This window comes from Geotrypetes seraphini, chromosome 9 (genome assembly GCF_902459505.1).
Source record: "Geotrypetes seraphini chromosome 9, aGeoSer1.1, whole genome shotgun sequence".
NCBI lineage: Eukaryota > Metazoa > Chordata > Amphibia > Gymnophiona > Dermophiidae > Geotrypetes > Geotrypetes seraphini.
Window position 1 is genome coordinate 189,198,312 of NC_047092.1, and position 26,698 is coordinate 189,225,009.

At 43.7% G+C, this 26,698-nt stretch overlaps 1 protein-coding gene across 6 annotated transcripts in view; it reads left to right on the forward strand.

Annotated features, from left to right (window-relative positions):
* The first annotated feature begins 10,386 nt into the window (after positions 1-10,386).
* Positions 10,387-26,698, forward strand: part of EIF4G1 (eukaryotic translation initiation factor 4 gamma 1) — a 292,071-nt gene continuing 275,759 nt past the window's right edge. For 4 of the 6 annotated variants that reach the window (XM_033959150.1, XM_033959151.1, XM_033959152.1 and 1 more), the window contains exons 1-2: positions 10,387-10,523; positions 25,832-25,905. The gene's annotated coding sequence lies outside the window, so the exon portion shown is untranslated. The remainder of the gene's footprint in view (positions 10,524-25,831; positions 25,906-26,698) is intronic. The other 2 variants (XM_033959156.1, XM_033959154.1) reach the window with 2 other exon arrangements.

Here is a 26,698-nt window from a genome sequence, read left to right on the forward strand (position 1 = left end):
AATTACTTCATTGACAAAATACAAATCATTGGAACAAAACTTGCTATTAAATCGCACGCCTTCCCTCCGCCCACATTAAATGATCATATAAATTTGTCTCTCTAAATGTTCCCACTTCTCCCTTCCTACATTAACTGACATGCAACGGGTATGTTTCAATCCATAAATATTAAACGTTCCTGCTCAGACACAATCCAAAGATTCATTTTAAAGCGGTACTTCTTTAGCACTCTCCAGACCGGTAGAGGTTAATCTTACAAGTGGGTATATATCTCATCATGACCAGCAGGTGGAGACTGAAACAAAACTGGAATAGTATATGAGGTACCTTCCCCTATTCCTATCAGTCTTCTCTCAGTCTCCAGCAGGTGTGAGTGAGCTGTACCCATCTCCCTTGGTAGGGCTATTGGAATTTGTTTAGGGTTTCTAGTCCCTGTTTTTGACGGGATTGAGCTTGGGTGGGCCCTGTTTGGGGGTCCGTTCGACCTCAAGGGTGTCAAACCCAGCGGGTCTCATGCTGGGTCCCTCCCCCCATTTCCTCCATCTCCCCACATTTTTTTAGAGGAGCCTCAGCAGTAAGCCTTGCCCCCTAATTCAAGCAAGGCATATTGCTTTGAGAGCCTGTGGATTCTGTTCTGTAAAAAAAAAAAAACCTGAGGTAGTGCCGGTCTCAAGGGTTGCTTTCCCTTTAACTATGCTGTAAATTACTGTATTTTTTTGACTAACCAGCACTTTTCTTCTAGCTAGGTCGCGTATGGACCAATTGAGCATTTCTCAGGGGAAGTGATGCACAATTTGGTCCAGATGCGAGGCACTCACAGCCAGCCTAAAAACATAGGATGAAGTTAAGAGGTGATAGGCTCTGGAGTAATCTAAGGAAATACTTTTTTTTTACAGAAAGGGTGGTAGATGCATGGAATAGTCTCCCGGAAGAGGTGGTGGAGACAGAGATTGTGTCTGAATTCAAGAGGGCCTGGGATGGGCACATAGGATCTCTCAGAGAGAGAAAGAGATAATGGTTACTGTGGATGGGCAGACTAGATGGGCCATTTGGCCTTTATCTGCCATCATGTTTCTATGTTTCCAAGCTAAGGTTACCAAACATTGGGGAAAACCCAGACATGTCCTCTTTTTAGAAGACTGTCCAGGTTCTTATTCCTCTGCTCTCCAACCCAGTCTGCTGATTAACCGTTCCCCTTAACTGCATCCATGACATCTGTCTGTCTTGCGTGTTTAGATTGTAAGCTTTTTCGAGCAGGGACTGTTCTTATTCTTTGTAATGTAATGTAATGTAATTTATTTCTTATATACCGCTACATCCGTTAGGTTCTAAGCGGTTTACAGAAAATATACATTAAGATTAGAAATAAGAAAGGTACTTGAAAAATTCCCTTACTGTCCCGAAGGCTCACAATCTAACTAAAGTACCTGGAGGGTAATAGAGAAGTGAAAAGTAGAGTTAGAGGAAAAATAAAAATAAAATAAACATTTTAACAAGACAGCATTGATCTAAATACTTTGGAAGGTAGAAGAGAGGAGAGAAAGGAATAGAAGCATGATGAAGTGATGAAGTGGAGCAAGTAAGTTTAGGAGGAGCGATTGACGTTTCCAGAAAGGGCTTCTTCAGGGAAGAGACTTGGCCGACAGTCCCAGGATGCCTATGTCTCCTCCCCTGAGATGTTCTCCCATCCATGCATTCCCTCCCAGACACATTGCCCGTGCCCCAGCCGCTCCAAGGAGGCTGCCCCAGATGAGGCCCACGGTGAATGCAGGATTCTCTCCTCTGCGGGAAAGCCGCCCGGAGCCGAGAGTCGATCTTCTTAGCGGATTGCAGGGTGGGAAGAGTTCACACTCTTGGTAGTATCAGGTCTGTGTGCTCTCGGTGGTTGTGGCTGGTCTCGTTGCTGCTTAGGTGTAAAAGCAGTTGATCTCCACTGCTGCTGATATTTAAAAGCAGGCAGATTGATCTCTCCAATGGACTGCAGGGGGAGGAGTTCACACTCCTGGCAGGATCGGGACTGTGGGTTCTTGGTGGTTGCGGTAGGTCTTGCTGCTGCTTGTATGTAAAAGCAGTTGTTTTTCTACTGCTGCTGATATTTAAAGCAGGTAGATTGATCTCTTAAACGGGATATAGGGGGAGGAGCTCACATGCCTGGCTGGATTGGGGCAAGGGCTCCTATTATAGGCAGCTGGTCTTGCTGCTACTTAGGTGTTAAAGCAGTTGATCTTCCTAGCGGACTGCAGGAGGTGTGGAGCTCACACTCCTGTCATGATCTGGTCTATGGGCTCTTGGTAGTTGCGGTTGGTCCCAATGCTGCTTAGGTGTAAAAGCAGTTGTTCTCCCACTGCTGCTGATATTTAAAAGCAGGTAGATTGATCTATCCAATGGAATGCTGGGGGAAGATCTTATATGTCTGGCTGGAACGTGGCAAAGGGTTCCCGGTAGTGGCGGCTGGTCCTATTGCTGCTTAGGTGTAAAAACAGTTGATCTTCTTATCGGATTGTAGGGGGGGCGGATCTCACATTCCTGGCAGGTTCGGGTCTGTGGGTTCTTGGTGGTTGCGGATGGACCCGCTGCTGCTTAGGTGTAAAAGCAGTTGTTTTCCCAATGCTGCTGATATTTAAAAGCAGGCAGATTGATCTCTCCAACAAATTGTATGGTGAAGAGCATACACATCTGGCTGGATTGGGACAAAAGCTCTCGATAGTGGTGGCTGGTCTTGGTGCTGCTTAGGTGTAAAAGCAGTTGATCTCCTACTTCTGATAATATTTAAAAGCAAGTATATTGATTTTTCCAACGGAATGCTGGGGGAAGAGCTTACTTGTCTGGCTGGATCAGGGCAAAGGGCTCTCGGTAGTGGTGGCTGGTCCTGTTGCTGCTTAGGTGTAAAAAACAGTTGATCTTCCTAGTGGACTGCAGAGGGAGGTGGAGCTCACACTCTTGGTTGGATCGGGTCTGTGTGCTCTTGGTAGTTGCGGATAGTTCCGCTGCTGCTGAGGTGTAAAAGCAGTTGATTTCCCACTGTTGCTGATATTTAAAAGCAGGTAGATTGATCTCTCCAATGGACTGCAGAGGGAGGAGCTCACATGCCTGGCTGGATCGGGGCAAAGGGCTCTTGGTAGTGGTGGCTGGTCCTGCTGCTGCTTAGGTGTAAAAGCAGTTGATTTTCCTAGCGAACTGCAGGGAGGGTGGAGCTCATATTTTTGCAGTACCGGGACTGTGGGTTTTTGGTGGGTTGGTTCCTTTGCTGCTTAGGTGTAAAAGCAATTGATCTCCCACTGCTGCTGATATTTAAAAGCAGGCAGATTGTCCAGGGAGAGGAGCTCTGCACTCAAACTGCCATCCTCCTCGCCTCCAAGTTCCGGATATTGTGACTCTGGTAGCAGTATAGAAATAATCAATAGTAGTAGTTTGTGTTTTGGAAAGCCCTGATGAGCTCTGGCCGCATCTGGAAAGCCTCTGAGCGTGTGTCAATGAAGTCGCACACATCTGTGCATGTTTGAGGCCCTCAACATGCAGCCAGAGTTTATTTGTTTATTTGGGGAAGAGGAGGCTTTGATGGATTTGGGCTGGGGGCAGAGTTAGAGGCAGAACTGGGTGAAACTAGAGGCGGAACAAGGCAAGGATGAGGGCAGAAAGGGGCAGGGCCATGCGTCCGAGTTTGTGAGGCTCCAGATATGATAACCCTTCCATAACCTCAAGTATATCCATTGTGGAAATCCTGAAAACTCAACTGGGTTATGGCCATTAAGGGTTGAGGCTAGACAGCCCTGAGGCAGGTTTGGACATTTTAAGAAAGGTTTGGACAATTTCCTGGAGGAAAAGTCCATAATCTGTTATTGAGAAAGACACAGGGGAAGTTACTGCTTGCCCTGGGTCTGTAGCATGGAATATTGCTACTCCTTGGCCAGGTCGTAGTGACCTGGATTGGCCAACGTGAGAACGAGCTACTGGGCTTGAGAGACCATTAGTCTGAACCACTAGGGCTATTCTTATGTTCTTAGTTAGCCCTGCCCCCCTCCCCCTCAGTTGTATCTGCCCCTACTCAGTTGGCAGAGATAGGCTACTTTAGTGAGGCTCTCAGAGCAGTGCTTCTCAACCCAATCCTTCGAACACACCTAGCCATTCAGGATATCCATAATGAATATGCATGAGATAGACCTGCCTGTACTAACTGCTCGGTATGTATACATATATACAATCAAACCTCGGTTTGCGAGTAACCCGGTTTGCAAGTGTTTTGCAAGACGAGCAAAACATTCTCGCAAAACTTTTCTCGCAAACTGAGTGTTGACTCGATTTGCGAGCACCCCCCCCCCCGCTCGAACCGGCACCCCCCCCCCGTCCGAACAACTTGAACTTACCCCCCCTCACCTGTCTGGCACCGGCACACAGCCCACAGGACATGCCGGTGCCGCTAGAAGATCTTTCTGCCTCTGCTGGCCTTGAGCATGCATCTGCGCATGCTCAAGGCCTAATTCTCCCTCTCGCTGAGATTCTCGGGGGGCCTTTGCGAGCGGGGGAGGGGGGGGAGCAGCACCGCTGGCCTCGGGGAGGAGGAGGGGTGGGGTGGGAACGTATCAAAGCGAGTTTCAATTATTTTGGTTTACGAGCATGCTTCTGGAATGAATTATGTTCGTAAACCAAGGTACCACTGTATCTATAAGGAAGTTCCCAGAGAAACAGCCAAATTGTGATAACACCAATTAAAAAAATATTAAAGAATCATCAAATAATATATCAAAGTTCAGACCCATTGCTAGTATTCTGTTGGTCACTAAGCTATTGGAGGGGATGGTAAATGCAGAATTGACTACCTATTTAGACAAGTTTAGTATCCTACATAATAACCAATCAGGTTTCAGGTCTGGTTTTAGTACCGAAACAGTTATGGCCTTTTTATTAAATCATTTACACTTCCTTTATAGTCTAGGTACAAGTGCTATGATCCTGCAGTTGGATCTAAGCTGTGCCTTTGACTTGGTGGATCATACCATTCTTTTGGATTGTCTGGAATCCATTGGTATTGTGAGAAATGTTCTAAATTGGTTTAAGAGATTCCTGGGCAAAAGATCCTATCAGGTGTTTAAGGATGACAATTTGTCCTACAGTTGGGATAATTCTTGTGGGGTGCTGCAGGGCTCCCCTTTGTCCCCAACACTGTTTAACATCTACCTTATTTCACTGGGTAATTTGTTGCAAAGTCTAAAGCTCAACTTTTATATTTATGCAGATGATATTACTGTAATTATTACATTAACCTGTCTGTCATCTGATTTTATTAATCTTTTGGCAAATATTTTAAATCAGATCGAGCTTTGGATGACCACTTTTAAATTGAAACTGAATACTGGAAAAACTAAATTTTTTTTAGCAACACCCAATGAAAAGATAAAAGAAACCACGATTCATGTGAGCGGGCTGGAATATAACATTGAACAATCCATAAAAATATTGGATGTAACTTTGGATAAACATCTGACTTTTGAAAAACATACAGACCTATTGTTTAAGAAATGTATTTCGGCTCTGGAAGCTCTGCACCATCAAGAAGTTCTTTGATGAAACCTCTTTTCGTTTGCTGGTGCAGTCATCCATTTTGAGTATTTTAGATTACTGTAATATTGTATATCTAGGAGCTTATAAAAAAACACTCAAAAAACTCAGACTGATCCAGAACACCTTATTTTTGGATTAAAAAAATGGGAACATATTACTTTATTATTACATATAATCTTTTTAGGAAGGACAGAGATGGTCAAAAAGGTGGAGGAGTAACCATCTATGTAAAGATCAATATCCAAGCGACCGAAATGCAAGGGACCTGGGGAGAGGAAGAAGCGATATGGATCGCTCTGAAAAGAGAGGATGGAACGTCTATCTACTTGGGTGTAGTCTACAGACCGCCGACTCAATCACAGCAAATTGATAAGGATCTGATTGTGGATATCCAAAAGTTTGGAAGGAAAGAGGAGATTCTGCTGTTGGGAGATTTCAACCTGCCGGATGCGGACTGGAATGTTCCGTTTGCGGAATCGGAAAGAGGTAGGGAGATTGTGGATGCCTTTCAAGATGCTCTGCTCAGACAAATGGTGACGGAACCCACGAGGGAAAAAGCGATATTGAATCTGGTCCTCACAAATGGAGAGAGTATCTCTAATGTTTGAGTGGGTCCTCACCTGGAAAGTAGTGATCATCAAACGGTTTGGTTTGATATAACGGCTAAAGTGTAGCACGGCCACACGATACTTAAAGTCTTAGATTTCAAACGTACAGACTTTAATGCAATGGGAGAGTACCTGAAGAAAGAGCTGTTAGGATAGGAAGACATAAGAGAAGTGGAAAGGCAGTGGTCTAAGCTGAAAGGAGCGATAAAAATGGCTACGGACCTTTATGTGAAGAAAATCAATAAAAACAAGAGAAAAAGGAAGCCGATATGGTTCTCCAAACTAGTGGCAGAGAAAATAAAGGCGAAAGAGTTGGCGTTCATGAAATATAAAAAAAAAAACCAAGAAAAGGAGTGCAAAAAGGACTACAGGGTGAAACTGAAAGAAGCCAAGAGAGAGAGAGATGTCTGGCGAAAGCACAGGCGGAAGAACAAATGGCTAAAAATGTAAAAGAGGGAGACAAAATTTTTTTCAGATATATTAGTGAAAGGAGGAAGATGAAAAATGGAATTGCTAAACTAAAAGATTCTGGGAACCGATATGTGGAGAGTGATGAGGAAAAAGCAAATGTGCTAAACAAATACTTCTGTTCTGTGTTCACAGAAGAAAATCCTGGAGAAGGACCGAGATTGTCTGGCAAAGTTACATGAGAAAATGGAATGGATTCTGCGCCGTTCACGGAGGAGAGTGTTTATGAGCAACTTGAAAAACTGAAGGTGGACAAAGCGATGGGACCAGACGGGATCCATCCCAGGATACTATGGAAGCTCAGAGAGGTTCTGGCGAGTCCTATTAAAGACTTGTTCAACAAATCTCTGGAGACGGGAGTGGTTCCTGGGGATTGGAGTAGAGCGGATGTGGTCCCTATTCACAAAAGTGGTCACAGGGATGAAGCAGGAAACTACAGGCCGGTGAGCCTTATTTCAGCTGTTGGAAAAATAATGGAAGTGTTGCTGAAAGAAAGGATAGTGTACTTCTTTGAATCTGATGGGTTACAGGATCCGAGGCAACATGGCTTTACAAAAGGTAAATCGTGCCAAACGAACCTGATTGCATTTTTTGATTGGGTGACCAGAGAGCTGAATCAAGGACATATGCTAGATGTAATTTACTTAGATTTCAGCAAAGCCTTTGATACAGTTCCTCATAGGAGACTATTGAACAAACTTGAAGGGCTGAAGTTAGGACCCAAAGTGGTGAACTGGGTTAGAAACTGGCTGTCGGACAGATTCAGAGGGTGGTGGTTAATGGAAGTCGCTCAGAGGAAAGAAAGGTGAGTAGTGGAGTCCCTCAGGGTTCGGTGCCGGGGCCGATCCTGTTCGATATGTTTGTGTGAGTGACATTGCTGAAGGGTTAGAAGGAAAAGTGTGCCTTTTGCAGATGATACCAAGATTTGTAACAGAGTAGACACCGAAGAGGGAGTGGAAAATATGAAAAAGGATCTGCAAAAGTTAGAGGAATGGTCTAATGCCTGGCAACTAAAATTCAATGCAAAGAAATGCAGAGTAATGAATTTGGGGATTAATAATAAGAAGGAACCGTATATGCTGGGAGGAGAGAAGCTGATATGCACGGACGGGGAGAGGGACCTTGGGGTGAAAGTGTCCGAAGATCTAAAGGCGAAAAAACAGTGTGACAAGGCAGTGGCTGCTTGCCAGCAGGATGCTGGGCTGTATAAAGAGAGGCGTAGCCAGTAGAAGGAAGGTGTTGATGCCCCTGTACAGGTAATTGGTAAGGCCCCACTTGGAGTATTGTGTTCAGTTTTGGAGACCGTATCTGGCGAAGGACATTAAGAAGACTTGAAGCGGTCCAGAGGAGGGCGACGAAAATGATAGGAGGCTTGCGCCAGAAGACGTATGAGGAGCGACTAGAAGCCATGAATATGTATACCCTAGACTAAAGGAGGGACAGAGGAGATAGGATTCAGACGTTCAAATACTTGAAGGGTATTAATGTAGAACAAAATCTTTTCCAGAGAAAGGAAAATGGTAAAATCAGAGGACATAATTTGAGGTTGAGGGGTGGTAGAGTCAAAGGCAATGTTAGGAAATTCTACTTTACGGAGAGGGTGGTGGATGCCTGGAATGCGCTCCCGAGAGAGGTGGTGGAGAGTAAAACCGTGACTGAGTTCAAAGAAGCGTGGGATGAACACAGAGGGTCTAGAATCAGAAAATAATATTAAATATTGATCTAAGGCCAGTACTGGGCAGACTTGCACGGTCTGTGTCTGTGTATGGCCGTTTGGTGGGGGATGGGCTGGGGAGGGCTTCAGTGGCTGGGAGGGAGGGTGTAGATGGATTGGAGTTGGTTTTAATGGAGATTTTGGCAGTTGGAACCCAAGCACTATACCGGGTAGAGCTTTGGATTCTTGCCCAAAAATAGCTAAGAAAAATTTTTTTTAAAATTTAAATTGAATCAGGTTGGGCAAACTGGATGGACCATTCGGGTCTTTATCTGCTGTCATCTACTATGTTACTATGTTACTCCCTTCTATCAAAAACTTAACTGGTTGCTGGTAGAGTCCAGAGTTCTTTTTAAGTTTTCCTATATTTGTTACAAAACAGTTTTGGGGATGCTACCAGACTATCTTGCTTCTCACTTTTCTTTGAACTATTCCAACAAAAGTACACATAGAATAAATCTATTCAATTTCCTTCTATAAAATCCTGTCAATATAAGAAGTTCTTTGACAGAATTTTCTAATTTCAGACCGCTAAATTGAATACGTGGCTTGGAAAGCCAGTATTAGAGGCTACTTCCTATTCCGATTTTAGAAAATCGTTAGACACATCTGTTTGACATGTTTACATCTTAGCTGTGTTACTGTTTAACTCATCCTTGTCTTATAATTGATGTATTCCAGTTTTAATTGAGTGTACTATTATATCTTTTTTAATTACATTGATTGTATTTTTTCTTTGTTGTGAACCGCTTCAAACCTTTCTGGTATAGCAGTATATTAAAAAAAAAAAAATTATTATTATTTTTATTATTTGTTGCTTCGTGGCCGACAGGCTTGATAATGTGGTACAGGCTTTAGCTTCAGCGTTTGTACTGGAGGATATGAGTGTTGTGTTTGTGGACTTTTGCTCCAGTTCCTCTTTATTTTTTGTTTTGGTATGCAATACAGTGGTACCTTGGTTTTACGAGCATAATTTGTTCCAGAAGCATGCTCATAAACCAAAATATTCGTATATCAAAGTGAGTTTCCCCATAGGAACTAAGGGAAACTCGCTTGATACGTTCCCACCCACCCCCACCCCTCGAGGCCAGTGGCGCTGCTCTACCCCCCACCCCTACCCCGAGAACCGTCATTGCTCCCCCTGTGTGATCTGCCCCCCCCCCGATCTGAAATCCCCCAGCACCCACCCGAACATGCTGCTTATCCCCATCGGGCCACCAGCACCAACGCACAGGCCATGCCGGTGCCCGAAGATCTGCGTCCTCTTCTTTGCTGGGCCTTGAGCATCTGTGCATGCTCAAGGCCTTAGAGTTCACGCTCTCTCCGAGATTCTTGGAGATCTCTGAGAATCTCGGAGAGAGCGTGAACTCAAAGGCCTTGAGCATGCACAGATGCTCAAGGCCCAGCAAGGAAGAGGACGCAGATCTTCGGGCACCGGCACATCCTGTGCGTTGGTGCTGGTGGCCAGATGGGGGTAAACAGCGTGTTTGGGTGGGTGCTGGGGGATTTCAGATTGCGGGGGGGGGGGGGGGTGCGACAAGAGCGGGGGGATGCTGGATCGCAGGGGGGGGGAGGGTGCCGGATTGCGGGGGGGGGGGGGGGCGCCGCTCGCAAATCGAGGCAAGCTGTTTCCAAGGTGCTGATTTTGCAAATCTTTTGCTCATCTTGCAAAACACTCGCAAACCGGTGCTCTCGTAAACCAAGGTACCACTGTATTGCTTTATGGGTCTGGATAACTACTACTTATCACTTGCATGTTAACATTTATAGATGGTTCCTGCTCGGAAGAGCTTACAATCTAACTTGGACGGACAGACATGACATATTGGGTTGGTGATGCAAAACCCAAGGTAAGAAGAGTCAGAGGAGTCGAAAGCACTCTCCAAGAGGACTGGGTTGAGCTCAGCTCAGCTCAGCGCACCGTCACGACGTCAGCGGCGATGCTAGCACGTCAACCTGCACATGCGCGTCTGGCCATAGACGTTGCGCGCCGTGACGTCACGGGACGAGCGTGTTGTCGTTCTACAGTCTTGGACGTCGTTCATTGGCAGCAGTGTCGCGTGTCACGTGTCGGCGGTTCTGCGCCTGCGGAGAAGCAGTTGCCGATACCCGGAAATGGTTGTGGGCGCTCGTGCGGCTGCGTCCGGCTCGGCGGACTGAAGGAGAGAAGGAGGTAACGCCATGTCTGCGGCGCCGCGTGATCCGTCGCCATCCTCAGCCCCTGGGCCCCGGGGGAGCGGGTCCGGCCTCGGGCCCGCTCCGGCTCCCCCTCCCTGTCCACAGCGGGGTCGCGTGGCGCCCGTTTCCGGGACGAGGCCTCCGCGCCTGCTCCCTCGGCCTGTGCCGGGCCCGAGGCCGCAGTAGCGGCCGCCGCTGCTCAGAGAGGGAGGGGGGTCGTCTCCCCCCCCCCGTCTGGGCCCGTCCCGAGCCCCCTCCACCTGCTCTAGGCCCGGCCTCCGCCGCCTGGGTGTTGCCCCCCCTTCTCCGTCCGCGCGAGCTCTGACTCATTCCTTGGCTGGCCTAAATGTTCAGCAGTGGGACTAGGCTGTGACCCTTAATTGGCTTCTTTAGGCCGTCTCGCCACCAACCAAATCACTGCAAACCTTTGGCACTAGGGATACAGATGTTGCTGTCTCACATATTGTAGACTTTGACATCTTAAAGGCTTTTATGGGATCATCTGCCCTAGAGAAACACACACACAGAATAACAATAAAATGTTGCAGTTAGCTTAGCAGGTTTTTAAAGAAAGGTCCGGATAATTTTCTCAAAGAAAGTCATTCTTAAGATAGATTTCTTCCTAGGATAAGCTGCATCAAATCTGTTTTACTCTTAGGATCTTCCCAGGCATTTCTGACCTTGATTAGCTACTGTTGGAAACAGGATACTGGGCTTGATGGACCTGCCAGACACATGCAACTGCTGTCCGGTGTTCTTAGGATTTATGCAGTTTGCTTTGGATTATGTGATATACCATGCTGCGCCATCAAGCCCACCATCCTGTCTTTAGTTGTGGCCACATGATAACTCTCACATGCAGCGCTACACATTCCTTACCTGATTTCACATCCTACCCTTGATATTCTGTCCCGGATATCCAATATATGTGATACCTTTGTTCTTCATCACTTCTCAAGACTTTTCCATTGCTACTACAGTATTTGTTTCTTTTAAGATCTTTATTTAAGCCAATATTCATTCATCTACTGTGTTAAAATCCTGCAGTTTTCTTAAATGATTGTTTCAACTACTGTCCCTCCTTGTGGATACCCCCAAGCCCTGTTTAATACTGCTCTTCAGAGTTGTAACTTTAATTAAAGGTGGGAGTAAATAACTTAGTAACATTGTAGATGATGGCACATGTTCCATCTAGTCCACCAAGATAATATTGCACCATACCATATGCTTGAGTTTAGCATATGAAAATCTAATCCTCAACTGTGCTTGCCATTTTTGGAGCACAGGCCATAGAAGCCTGCCTGGCTTTGGTCTTATTTCCCAGTTACTCCACACCAACCCATCCAGATCTGTCCAGCCAAAATAGGGTATGGGCCATAGAAGTTGGCTTAGCTCTGGCCTTAGTTCACATTTGCTGGAGTTGCTGTCTTAACTACCACTAATTTGGCTTTGATGCCATGAACATAAGATTTGCCACTGCTGGGTCAGACCAGTGGTCCATCGTGCACAGCAGTCTGCTCCCGCGAAGGCCCCTAGGTCAAAGACCATTGCCCTAACTGAGACAGCCCTACCTGCGTAAGTTCCGGTTCAGCAGGAGCTTGTCTAACTTTGTCTTGAATCCCTGGAGGGTGTTTTCCCCTATAACATCCTCCGGAAGAACATTCCAGTTTTCCACCACTCTCTGGGTGAAGAAGAACTTCTTTACGTTTGTACGAAATTTATCCCCTTTTAACTTTAGAGAGTGCCCTCTCGTTCTCCCTACCTGAATGACGCTGATGATTGTTCATGTCTTTTATCACAATGTATTAGGAGTCAAAATTGTTTCAGGTAAACAGTGGTTCTCAAACTTGGCCTGAGAAAACATCAACCACATGATAGTTTTGCATATATGCAATTGATTTGTATGAAAAATGTTGCATGATGAAAACATTGGGGTTGACAAAAAAGCAAAGCGGCCAATGATGCTCATAAAACTTATTATTACGTAAATAAGCAAGTGCTTGACTTGACACAAATCATGTTTCGGCCAAAAGCCTGTTTTGAGTCTAATCCTTGTGTTCAAATAGGAGATTGCTCAGAGAAGGCACTTTCTATTTTGAAAGAGTCTCTTTAAAGTTGCAATATATTGTGATTTTAAAGGTGCTGTTTCAAAACAGAAAGTGCCTTTTCTGAGTAATCTCCTATTTGAGCACAAGATTTAGACTCTTGAAGACTTTTTAGTCTAAACACATTTTGTGCCAAGTCAAGCCCTTGTTTAATAAAGAGTTCTGTGAACATTTACTGGCTGCTTTGCATTTTTGTCAACCTCACTGTTTTTTTATCATTGAAAAATTTTGTATGCAGCGGAGACTGTGCATAATCAATACTGTGATGTCTGGAAACCTGGTGGGTTGGTGCTCTCAGTGTTGTACAGAAAGAAGTTGTGGGAGGGGTGTCTTTAGTGAGGAGTAGGCAAATACATGTGGGTGGCTGCTCCAATGACTGTATTATGCAGGGAAAGCTGGCTGGTGTATTAACCAAGAAACTCATAGGAAAATGAAGGCAGATAAAGACATATGGTCTATCCAGTCTGCCCACCCATGGCAGCTACCGTCCCTTCCTCTTGAATTCAGATACAGTCTTAATTTCTTACCACCTCCACTGGGAGGCAGTTCCATGAGTTCACCACCCTTTCCATGAAGAAATAGTTCCTTGGGTTACTCCTGACTCTGTCCCCTTTACCTTCATTCTATGTCCCCTCATTCTAGAGCTTTCTTTTAGTTGAAAGAGACTTGCGTGCATTTATAATGGAAATGTTTAAATATTTCTTCGTTATCTCCTCTTTCCCACCTTTCTTCCCACATATACATATTGACATAGCTACTTATGCACTTAGGGAAAGGCAGGGACATAATGCACCACAGTCAATCATCGTTCTTTTTTCTGTCAACTAGACTTTGGAACGACTTGCCCCCACATAAATGTCACTTTTGCAAACGCTTTACTTTTGCTTACAACAGTTCAATTTGATCTTATTTTTCAAGCAGAGTTTTAAAAAATGTTTTGTTAAATGGTATGTTTCTGGGAGGGTGACTAAAATAGTTACTGAGTGGCTTAGTGGTTAGGGCTTCAGCCTTAGCACCCTGAGGTTGCAGGTTCAAGCCCAGTGCTGCTCCTTGTGATCTTGGGCAAGTCACTTAACCATACCATACCATTTCTTATACCCCACAATTATCGGCAAGGAATCAATGCAGCTTACAATAAGATTATTAGATATTCATAATACATTAGTGAGATTGTGAGCCCACTGGGACAGATGGGGAGAAATACCTGAATACCTGAATGTAAGCCGCTTAAGTTATAAGTGGAGGATTCTTTACTGCTCAATGTATAGAGAGAGTAGAAAGCATGACTTAGTTGATGGCACAAAACTTAACTAATTCAATGCACGGCAGTGATTTATTATTATTATTTTTAAATGTTAGAAGTCATGGAGTAATATGGGCTGTCTCACATGTTGCAGTGGTAGAACTAACAGGCCAAAAGACCTAGCAGCCAAACTAGAATACCTAATGGAAATGCAGGCTCTCAGTTGCTGGGAGGCTAGTACAGTAATGGTAGTAGCATATATTTCACAGTGATGATAGTATTAAATTAGCAACTTTGTTGCAAGATGTACGTTCTGTGAGAATTGAATGTCCAAGTGCTGGGTCTGTCAGTCAAGTTAGGCAGGGGGTCCTTTTGGGCAGTGGCCATGGTTCCTTAAGCATGGAGAGTTGGGTACTAGAGGTAAGTAAGTGGGGCTTTTGTATGCTCATCTTCAGGGTATCTGTGGAGGTGTGGAATGGATAACTGGACTGACTGGATTGTCTTTTTTTTACTGCTATTTAGCCGACCCTTAAATTCATGCGTTTTGGATTTGATGGATACATTTCCAGTGGCTGTGTGTATTATAACCACAGTGCACTTGCTGTACACTGACTTGGATGAATCTCTTCATAACTGTTTAAGTGGAAGGAGTCAAAAGGAAGTGATAAATGGAGTGTGTTCTGACGAAAAGGATGATGTTAGTGGAGTGCCGCAGGGATCTGTCCTTGGACTGACTCTTTTTAACATCTTTGTGAGTGATATTGTGGAAGGAGCTGTCTTGTCAGCTTACAACCTCAGAATCATCTTTGACTCCTCCTCTTTTTCCTCTGCAGAAATCCAACAGACCACTAAAAAGCTTGTTGTTTTTCTTTATAACAGTATCCTGCAAACTTTTCCGGCTGGCAGCATACTAAATGCAGTGCCCTGGATGGAAGTTGACGCGATGATGTCACACGCATGCATCAATGTCGCGCATTCACGGGGGCCCGTCTTGCTGCGTTCCTGCCTTTAGAGGGATCCTGGAGGTGCAGGGAGAAGAGGAGGGATGCTGGCCAGGAGGAGAGTCGTCCACATCGACTGACTTCCTACAGAATGTGCCTCTCTATCTATACCCTTCTATCCCTTTTTCCTGCAGAAAATCATCTAATCCCTTCTTGAACCCCGATACCGTACGCTGTCCTATCACACCCTCTGGAAGCTCATTCTAGGTGTCTCTCCCCTTCAATCCATTCAAAATTCTGCTGTACGACTTATATTTTGCCAGTGTCACTATGCTCACATTATCCCTCTCCTCAAGTCACTTCATTGAACATAAGAATTGCCGCTGCTGGGTCAGATCAGTGGTCCTTCGTGCCCAGCAGTCCGTTCACATAGCGGTCCTTTGGTCAAAGACCAGTGTCCTAACCGAGACTAGCTTTACCTGCGTACGCTCTGGTTCAGCAGGAACTTTTCTAACTTTATCTTGAATCCCTGGAGGGTGTTTTTCCCTATAACAGCCTCTGGAAGAGTGTTCCAGTTTTCTACCACTCTCTGGGTGAAGAAGAACTTCCTTACGTTTGTACGGAATCTATCCCCTTTTAACTTTAGAGAGTGCCCTCTCATTCTCTCTACCCTGGAGAGGGTGAACAACCTGTCTTTATCTACTAAGTCTATTTCCTTCATTATTTGAATGTTTCTATCATGTCCCCTCTCAGTCTCCTCTTTTCAAGGGAGAAGAGGCCCAGTTTCTCCAATCTTTCACTGTATGGCAACTCCTCCAGCCCCTTAACCATTTTAGTCGCTCTTCTCTGGACCCTTTCGAATAGTACCGTGTCCTTCATGTACGGCGACCAGTGCTGGATGCAGTATTCCAGGTGAGGGCATACCATGGCCCGGTACAGCAGCATGATAACCTTCTCCGATCTGTTCGTGATCCCCTTCTTAATCATTACCACCATTCTGTTCGCCCTTTTTGCCGCCTCCAGTTCAAACTCTTACTGATTTACAAGTGCATTCACTCTGCAGCCCTTTAGTATCATCTCTCCTTTCTTATCACTCCCTATACTCCTCCCTGGGAACTCTATTCCTTTGATCTTTCTTATCTTTACCCTTCTCTACTGTCAACTCCAGACTCCATCCCTTCTATTTTGCTGCACCATATGCCTGGAACAGACTGCTTGAGTCAGTATGTCAAGTTCTGTCTCTGGCAGTAGTCAAATCTAGGCTAAACGTCTACCTTTTCGAGGCTGCTTTTAACTTCTAACTCCCACTCAGTTGCGAAGTACCCATCCTTGTCTGATCGTTTTCTCTGTGAAAAATATAGTGGTCGTGTCATGGGAAACCAGTTCTAATCTAGGGATCGTAGCCCTGATGAAAACCCTCCAGGGTGAAACATGTCGGTGATATATCCCTTAGAATGACCACTTAAGCTAAGTATTAGCTTTATATAAATGGAAGATTTGAAAGATTTGTTACATTCAAATTTAAAACATTTATAAGTGACCCAGTGAGGATTGAATGTATAAATCCAACCACTATGAAACATATTTGAGTGGCTGGTGGCATTTCTGAGGGTCTGAAGATTAGCATTATTAGAGAGGATAATTAAGAGAGTGGCCATTAGTAGACCAGCCTCCTAAGATTATAGAAATATGTTGGCAGATAAAGGCCAAATGGTCCATCCAGTCAGCCCATCCATTGTAACCATTATCTCTTCCTCCCTTTAAGAGATTCCACGTGCCTGTCCCATACTTTCTTGAATTCAGACATAGTCTGTCTCCATCACTTCTACCGGGAGACTATTCCACACATCTACCACCCTTTCTGTAAAGAAATATTTCCTTACATTACTCATGAGCTTATCACCTCTTAACTTCATTCTAAGTCCTCTCATTCCAGTTTTGTTTCATTTGAAAAAGACTCAGGCAAAGAGGGTGACCTGCAATCAGATGGCTGGATGTGTTGAAAACAACACTCTATGACTTCACAATGCAGGTGTAAAGAGCCTTAGCCTATAGGGAAAGGAAGAGATAGTGGATGCTGCAGATGGGCAGACTGGATAGGCCATTTGGCTTTTATCTGCTGTCATGTTTCTATAACCATAAACCTCTATGACCTCACAATGTAAGTGTTAGAGCCGTAGCTTATAATAATAATGCTCTATTACCTCACAATGCAAGTGTTAAGAGCGTTAGCCTATAGGGAGAGTTGGAGATAATGGATGCTGTGGATTGTCAGACTGGATTGGCCATTCAGCCTTTATTTGCCATCATGTTTCTATAACAATGCTTGAATTGTGAGCTCATAGAGTTTTATAAAGAGCCTTAGCCTATAGGGAGAGGAGATGATAGTGGATGCTGCAGATTGGATGAGCCATTTTGGGCTTTTATCTGCCATTATATTTTTTGTTTCTATAAAGATGGTTAATAAGAACATAAGAATTGCCATTTCCGGATCAGACCCTGGGTCCATCAAGTCCGGTGATCAGCACATGTGGGGGCCCCACCAGGTGTACCCTGGCCTAGTTTTAGTCCCCATATCACTGTATGCTTCTCAAGGGAGATGTGCATCTAATTTACCCTTACCCATATCACTCTATGCCACTGTTATGGAGATGTGCATCTAGTTTACCCTTAAATCGTAGAACGGTGGATTCTGCAATTCCTCTGGGAGAGCATTCCAGGTGTCCACCACTCGCTGAGTGAAACAGAACTTCCTTAGCAACAGCAGCAGATGAATCCAGAGACCAATGGGATAGCACACATCTACCAGCAGGTGGAGATAGAGAAACTGATTAACAGGTGGTCCTATTGGCTGGCACTCCTCCTGTATCTCCAGTATGCTCTATCTCCGAGCAGGTGATGGTCGCTATTCGAATAGCTCCTGGATTAATAATAATAATAATAATAACAGTTTATATACCGCAGGACCGTGAAGTTCTATGCGGTTTACAATGCTTAGAAATGTTACAGATTGAGTGAATAAACAGAGTTACAGATTGAATGAACAAAGTACAGATTTAGCGACAGGTGATTCTTGCGCTCGGTTGTTAAGGACTAAGATTGAATGGGTTGGTCTCCTAAGTATTTCAGGAATAGATGTGTTTTCAGACGTTTCCTGAATTCTCCATAGGTAGTAGGCACAAGCAATTGTTCAAGGTCTTTACCCCATAATGCTGCTTGATGTGCGAGAAGATGTTGATGATGACTTTTAAATTTACAACCTCTAACTGGTGGAGAAACGAAGTTCAGGTGTGAGCTTCGCTTGTGTCTGTTGGTTGAGAAAGAGAAAAGGTCTGTTATGTATTTAGGGGCTAAGCCATAAAGTACCTTGAAGCAAAAACAACCAAACTTGAATTTCACACGTGCCTATTGGTAGCCAGTGTAAAAGTCGATAGGAAGGTGTCACATGATCAAACTTCTTCAATCCACAAAGTAGTCTAGCCGCTGTATTTTGAACCAGTTGAAATCGCCGCATGTATTTCTGGGGGAGTGCCAAGTAGGCGATGTTACCATAATCGAGTTGACTCAGAATAAGGGATTGTACTAGAATTCGAAATGATGAGGCATCGAAGTAAGCTCTGATGGACTGAAGTTTCCAGAGGGTATAAAAGATTTTTCTGATCAAGGAGTCCACCTGGTCTTTCATGGTCAGGTTTTGGTCCAATGTTACACCCAATATCTTCATAGTGGGTTGAATTGGATAGCTGAGGTTGTTGATGCACATTGGTGCTTTAGTGTCGAGTGGGTATGGCGCTGCTATGAAAAATTTTGTTTTCTCTAAGTTTAGTTTTAGTCTGAATTCGGTCATCCATTGCTCCATCCGATTTAATACTTCTGTTGCTTTGGGGGTGACTTCCGAGATAGAGTTGGTGAATGGGATGATTATCGTGAAGTCGTCAGCGTAGCTAAATAGTTTTATCCCCAGCTGGGATAGTTGTGTACCCAGCGAGAACATGTAAACATTGAAGAGCAAAGGGGATAGCGGTGATCCTTGTGGCACACCAGATGGATTGCTCCATGTATCTGAGAGATCGTGATTAAAACGGACTTGGTATGTGCGGATACTGACTGTGACTGGAATTTTATTTTCTCCTGTTAAGGTTTCTCTTCAGTGAGCTGGCAATGCTATTTCTCCTGTTGAGATTTTCTCTTCAGGGAGACAGGGGTGTCCGGCTGAACAGTGCCAGCTTTAGGGGTTACACCTGGGCTCCCCCAGGTCCCTGCCTCACCCTCCCTCCATTGCTAGAGGGTCTGACTGGGTCTCGATTTATTCTTCTTTCCCCTCTCTGTTTAAAAAAAAAAAGGAAGACCACAGTTGCTACATTCTGCTCTGTTAGTGCTGCACATCCAGCTCTAACTGGCTTCAACTGGCCCTAACAACAAGCTTGTGAGTATGTATGTGTTTTGTTCTGTTTGGGAGTCTTAGTACTGTGGATTCGGTCAACATACGTTTAAGGAATGGATATTTTATTGAGGCTAAGTTTTATGACTAGAAATCCGTTGAGGGAGCCGGGATTTTCCCGCCCTTTGCATGCACGCGCTTCGTTTCCTTGTTGGTTACAGCGCGGCAGTAGCGGTGCGATTTAATGCTCACACTTGTTTTCCTCGTTGAGTTTCAGTGCAGCAGTAGTAGTCCTGTTTATTCCGAGGCTCTCTTTCATCGGTGTTTGTCACGGCCATGTGCAGCTGATTGTGCAGGTGCCGGTTTATAGCAGCGCGCATGAGATGGGACATGTTTTTTCTGGTGCTGTGGGAAGCACTGCACCGTTCTTCTGGTTATTCCTTAGTCCTTAGTGCCCCTTCCTGTCTTTAGTGCCCCCAGTGCCTCCTTCCCATGTCTTTAGGGGTCACGAGTGGCGTCCCGCAGGGGTCAGTACTGGGACCGCTGCTGTTCAATATATTCATAAATGACCTGGAGTCAGGGACGAAGTGCGAAGTTATAAAATTCGCAGACGACACAAAACTCTCCAGTAGGGTTAAAACTGTGGAGAAATGCAAAGAACTACAAAGGGACCTGAACAAACTGAGTGAGTGGGCAAACAAATGGCAGATGAGCTTCAATGTAGAGAAATGTAAAGTCTTGCACATAGGGAAAGGAAACCCGATGTATAACTACACGATTGGGTGGGGGGGGGGGGTGGTACTGGGAGAAGGCAAACTGGAAAAGGACTTGGGGGTTTTAGTGGATAAAACAATGAAGCCAGGGGCACAATGCGCAGCGGCCTCAAAGAAGGCGAATAGAATGTTGGGCATTATCAAAAAAGGTATCACTACCAGAACCAAGGAAGTTATCCTCCCACTGTATATGGCGATGGTGCGACCGGATCTGGAGTACTGTGTTCAGTACTGGTCGCCATACCTTAAGAAGGATATGGCGATACTCGAGAGGGTCCAGAGAAGAGCAACAAGGATGATAAAAGGCATGGAAAACCTTTCATATGCTGAAAGGCTAGAGAAGCTGGGGCTCTTTTCCCTGGAAAAGCGGAGACTTAGAGGGGATATGATAGAAACTTATAAATCATAAAGGGTATGGAGAAGATAGAGAGGGACAGATTCTTCAGACTAGTGGGTGCAACAAAAACAAGAGGACATTCGCAAAAATTGAAAGGAGACAGATTCAAAACAAATTATAGGAAGTTCTTCTTCACTCAGAGGGTGGTGGACACCTGAAATGCGCTTCCGGAGAGGTGATAGGGCAGAGTACGATTTTGGGTTTCAAAATGGGATTGAATGATTTCCTGAAGGAAAAGGGGATTGAAGGGTATAGTTAGAGGGTTACCATACTGGATATTAAATGATTAGGAAATAGAAGGTTTTAGGTATAAGATCACTTAAAGGTCATGGACCTGGGGGGGGGGGGCCGCCGCGGGAGCGGACCTCTGGGCATGATGGACCCATGGTCTGACTCGGCAGAGGCCATGCTTTTGTTCTTATGTTCTTATACATGTGTAGTTCCACCTTCCTTATCTTCACCGTCGTGACGTCTACCCCCTCACTATTCCTGTAGCTTTTACCCTGATCTAGATTGTAAGCCGCTTACTGTATAAGGCTAATGTGCAAGATAATAAGTCGAAAATTACTTGAAACTGGCCTAAAATTCTAGTAATGTTTTGGTTTTTGCCAAAAATGATGCTATGTTTTCGGCTGGAACCAAAACTTTGTTGTCTACCTTTCCCAAGCTCCCTCCTGGTTCGCCTTTCCCTGTCTACTGTGTCTACTGTCCATACCTTGGTGGTCTAGTGTGTAGTCAGGCCAGCAGCAATCCCCAGTCACTCCTGCCCAAGTCCTCTGCTACTACAACGGCTGTAATGATGTGTGAGAGAGGAAAGAATTATAGAGTTTAGCAGTGTGATAGGCTGGATGGGCCATATAGTCTTTATCTGCTGTTATTTTCTGTGTTTGTATGGTTAAGCTTCAGAGACCATGTAATGGCTGTGCTGTTTCCTCTTTGTTTTGCTTCTGCCCCTATTGCACTGTTTCACTGCCTTAATCATAAGACAGTCATCCTTAGGTCTTACTCCCGGTTAGTGGATATTAGTTTTCTACTGCTCTTCAGTAGATGGAGAGGCCCCCCTCTCCATCTTGTAAATAACAGAAATAGGCAGTTTAGGGGTTGAAAAATATTTAGAAAACTTGGGTGCCAAGATTTGACTACTCTTCCATACTTATAGCTCAATCAAAACCAGGGCTAGGAAGGTGCTGAGTCAAAAGGGGGGGAAAAATGACAATTGTTTGGAACCAGCGTAGAATTTTTAGAAATTGAGGAAATTATTTTTGAACTTAATTTTGACGTTTTAACTGTTTCTCAGGGGATTAAGGGAATTTTGCTTAATTTGATGTTTTGGCCCTTACTTTCCTTGTTTTCCCCATTGTTCACTTGCTGCTGCAGCTTTTCTTGACTCTGCTAAATGCCACAGTTTTGCCTAATAGAAGATAGAATTTAAAATTTAATAAAAATCTCAGATTCTAGGCGATATACAAAAATGTTTAAAAAAGGGGAATTATAAGGTTAAAATACTCAACAAAAACGAAAATAGACGACCAGGATACAAAAGGAGGAGGGAAAACGACAATAAAGTCAAGAAAAGAGAACAAAAAAAAGGAAAAAACAAAAGGGAGAGAGAAGAGATTCGTTCAAGTTTCAAGTTCAAAGAGTAAATTTTGAGAGGAGGATCTAAGAACTTTAGGGGAAGCATGAGGGATAAGTAATTAGTCGATGAAGACTGGTTCTCTGGATTTGAGTGTTTTAAAAGTACTGTATATTCGCTCCATAAGACGCACTTGACCATAAGATGCACCCTAGATTTAGAGGAGGAAAACAAGAAAAAAAAATTCTGAACCAAATTCTCCCTGCTAGGCTCTTCACCCAGCCTCACACTCCTTGCCAGGCTCTGCACCCTGTCTTCATCCCCCGTCCCTGCAAGGCTTTGTACCCTGCCCCCCTCTGGTTAGTCCCAGCCAACTAACAATTTTTTACACACAACCCCGTACCTTTCATTTGTATTTATACCTGCCTATTAAAACATTTCTAGGCAGTTGACAAATCACTGAACTTCACTAGTACCGCCCATCATACAACTTACTTGAAAGAGAGCCCTAGTTCACCCCTCCCCCCCACAAAAAATTAACACATTTATATTTAACAAAATACATGCCCAAGAAATTGTACTGAACTCGCTGGTAATTTTCTGTCATCTGCTATGGTAATAGCACCATAGACTGTTTCTTTGGTGGTTTTTGACTCCTTATCTGGGGAAGCCGGGACACTGCTTGCCTTCTATACGTTGCCCTTGCTCAGCCTCAGGACTCTTTTTGTCTAAGAACATGGTGGGCAACGCTGGTTGCACAGATATCTTTGCTGACAAAACCACTCTCCTCCTCCATGCTGATAAAAATAGTGGGGTTTTCCACCTCTGACCCCTCTTCATGGAAATCCATAATCCCCTGCCGCAGTGTATCCTTCCGGTCCAAAATCGACCCAAGCTCAGCCTCCATTTGACTATCTGCTTTGCATCAGTCTGCAGCCCCCCCCACCTGGGTACCTTTTTTAAAATTACGATGGCAGTGGTCCAGCGTGGTCTCGGCAGGAGCTTTCTGTGCTCCTGCCCTTCCCTCGCTGGATGGGCTGCTTCTCTTTCTGCAGAGCGGCGCATAAAGCAGGAGCACAATCTTTTTGTGCTCGTTCCTGGTCCCACGCCGCTCACTAAATGGCTGCCATCAGTTCTCGCGATTTTACGGCAGCCATTCAGTGAGTGGCATGGGACCAGGCACGAGCGCGAAAAGCTCCTGCTCCTGCTTTATGCGCCTCTCTGCAGAAAGAGAAGCAGCCGTCCAGCAAGGAATGGGCAGGAGTGCGGAAAGCTCCTGCCGAGACCGTGCTAGACCACTGCTATCAGAATTTTAAAAAAGGTACCCATGGGGGGGGGAGGTAAACTTGTATTCACACCATAAGATGCACCCTTATTTCCACTCACATTTGGGGGGGAAAAAGTGCATCTTATGGAGCGAAAAATACAGTAAGTAAAGCAATTTTGAATATAATTCTATGAGGAATGGGAAGCCAGTGAGTATTTTTTAAATGGGGGGTGACACCACATTTTTTTAGAATTGGTGAGGACTTTGAAGTATTTTGGATTAGTTAAAGCCGTCTGATTTCCTTTTGTGATATACCTTTGTAAATAGAGTTACAGTAATCAATTTTAGAAATTACAAGCGAGCATATTAAGATGTTTAAGGAAGAGGGTTCTAGAAGGCTGGCAAGGGAACTAATCATTTGACATTTATAGAAGCAGTTTCTGACCACTGCACCAATTTGTTGATGGAAGTTTAATTTACTATCAATAATAATAATAATAACTTTATTCTTTTATACCGCCATAACCTAAAAGTTCTAGGCAGTTTACACTAAAAAGAGCTGGACAATCAGCAAAATACAATAATATAGTAAAAAATACAAATATTGGGACGTTATCGATATTGATTTCGGTAGATAACTGAATGCCCTCTTTCCACGGGAAGAGGAGATAATTTGTTTTAGCTGTGCTTAGGGATAACGTTATCTCTAAGCCAGTTTTTAATACTAGTTAATTTTAAATTGATGGCGTGGATTTCATTCTTATTTGAGGGATCAATTGGGTGGATGAGCTGAATATCATCTGCTTAGGCATAAGATGTAAAGCCTATAGATTGGGATAACGTCAGTAGTGGCACCAGATAGATGTTGAACAATAGCGGAGAAAGTATTGATCCTTATGGATTGCCAAAGTGATTATTATAGGTTTTTGAGTTTGAGCCATTGAATACCACAGTAGAAGTTCGGTCTGTGAAATAAGAGTGGAACCATTATAGTGCCTTTGATTCCTATGGCAGATAATCTTTTCAAAAGCAATTGATCAACCTTATCAAATGATGCTGATAGGTCCAGTGAGATGAGAACTACCGACGTACGTAGATCTTGAAAGTATTGGATTGAGGTGGTCAGTCTTAATAGTGTTCTGTAGAATGATGTTGGCGAAAACCAGTTTGGTTTGGGTGAAGGATATTTGTTTTTTCAATGAAGTTTAGTATTTGGTTATGTACTACCTTCTCTGCCAACTTAGCCAAAAATGGTAAGTTTGCGATTGGTCGAAAATTATTAGTCTTTTGTGGATGTTTTCAGATTTTTGATTATAGGATGAGTGATGGAGTCTTTCCAGACCTTGGGGATGGAAGATGAGCTTAGGCATTGATTTATGAATATGGAAATAAATGGGGCAATGCTGGAAAAGTGTACTTTTTTTAATAGAGATGGAGGAATAATCTCCATCTTAGTCCCTTTTGAATTAAGTGATTGGATAACATGTTGAAGCTCATTGTTTGAAGGGATTGAAAAATTCAAATAGGTGGAACATAGTGGGTTAATATCTTCATCCAGAGTTTTGTTAGTCAAGGGGCCTTGTCTTAAGATGTCTAACCTGATAGAATTGATTTTGTCCTGAAAGAAATCAGTGAACTTCTGGGTTGTGGGGAGTATCCTTAGTAGGTGTTGAGTTGTTTGGTTTAGAATGAGTGAGATTTTTAAGGATGGAATATAGAGTGGAAGAGTTTCTTGCTTTTCCTATGCGAAGAGTTTCTTGCTTTCCCTATACATTTTGTAAAGTATTTTTTCTTTGTAAGATTGATTGAGTTCTTATAGTATTGAGAGTACTCTTTATATTTGTGGAGATTATAAGTGGAAGGATTAGAATGCCATTTACGCTCGAGAAGCGAAGCTGACATTTAAGAAGAAGCAGATCAGAGTTGAACCATGGGTTCTTCTGTTTTTTAGTAGAAATAGTACGAGTGACAATAGGCGCAAAGTTGTTGAGAAGGGATCGGCACACCTCTTCCCAAATCACAATTTGATTGTCTAAGGGAACATTGTCTAGGTCCCAGATGTCAAGTTGAAAAGATGAAGTGATTACCGAAGAGTCCAATTTACTGAAATTTCTTGTGGATATTTTTTTGGAAGGAAGCCAAGTGGCGGCTGAATGTAAGGAAAGAGATGATAGGATAAGAAAATGATCAGACCAAGCCACTTGAGATATAAAGGGTTTAGTGAAATTAATTGTCTGGGTAGTTGGAACAAATATCATATCCAGGGTATGGCCTCTTGAATGTATTGGGTCAGTAATTAAGGGAGCTAAGTTGAGATCCTTAATATGAATTAAAGTTCAGAAGTGAAGGGATTACTAGGGTCGTCAAAATGAAAATTAAAGTTGTCTAAGATTATTGGGAAGTTGGATAGAGTTGAGAACTCAAGAATTAAGGATTGGAGCTGGACCGTTAAATCTTGAGGAACATTTAGCAGTAGAAAGTGAGTGATGTTATTAGGTCACTGGGAGGTTCTGGGGAGGGCACGGCATTTGCTTTATGGTTTGGGGTGCAGAACAGGGTACACAAATGGGGACTACAGTGCTTATTGTGCCTCACATGTCTGTTTGTTTGTGTTTCCCAGTGGTCCTGCACCTTCAATTGGTGAGAAGAAACGGCAGAAAGTATTCAACAGATTGCGCTGAGAGCAGCGGGACGGTGAGTCTTAGAATAAGCAGGAAAGGCTGTTGCTGTCTGTGGGGAGATTAAAGGCATGTTTGTCAAATGAGTTACATTACGCGCAATCAAGATTTGGTTCAGTTACTTGCTGTTGGTACAGAGCAGTGACATAGCCATGGGCACTAGGCAGTGTGGAACTGGGCTGCGGGTGCTAACCTTAAAAAATGAAAGAAAGCAGCTTTTCAATTAGTGCATGCTTCAGAGTAAGTTATTTTCAAAAGATATATTAGCAAAATGCCAAAGTTAGAATATCCTCAGAGGTTATGATAGTTGAAATAGCCTGGGAATATGTCTCGCAGTTTAAGAAAAGGTATCAAGTCATAGTGCATGCTTACTTGAGAAAGGAGGCATCAATGTCAGTAGGGTTCTATTTATAACTAAAAATGTTTGCTAATTGAAGCGGTATATCTCTGGCAAATGAAATGATAGAAAGATGTGGTTTGGTGCATTTGAATCGACATCTTCTTGATTACATAACCAGCTGAATAACTCAATTTCTAAGACTTGGCCCCTTTTCTTGGATTATGACACATATAAATAAAGAATTTAAAAAATCTACACAAGTTCTATAAATAAACAGTTAATAGATATAAAAATATTAATAAGAAGTGCAGCATGTGCTTTTAAAGTGCTCAGTCACCAACCAAAAAGTGCAATTATCCCAATGATTGTACATGCGCTGGTTGTATTGAGGGACCATCATAGTACAAAAGCGTCTCTCATTCTGCCTTCCGTTTCAGTAAGTAACATAAATGTAAGAATATATATAAAA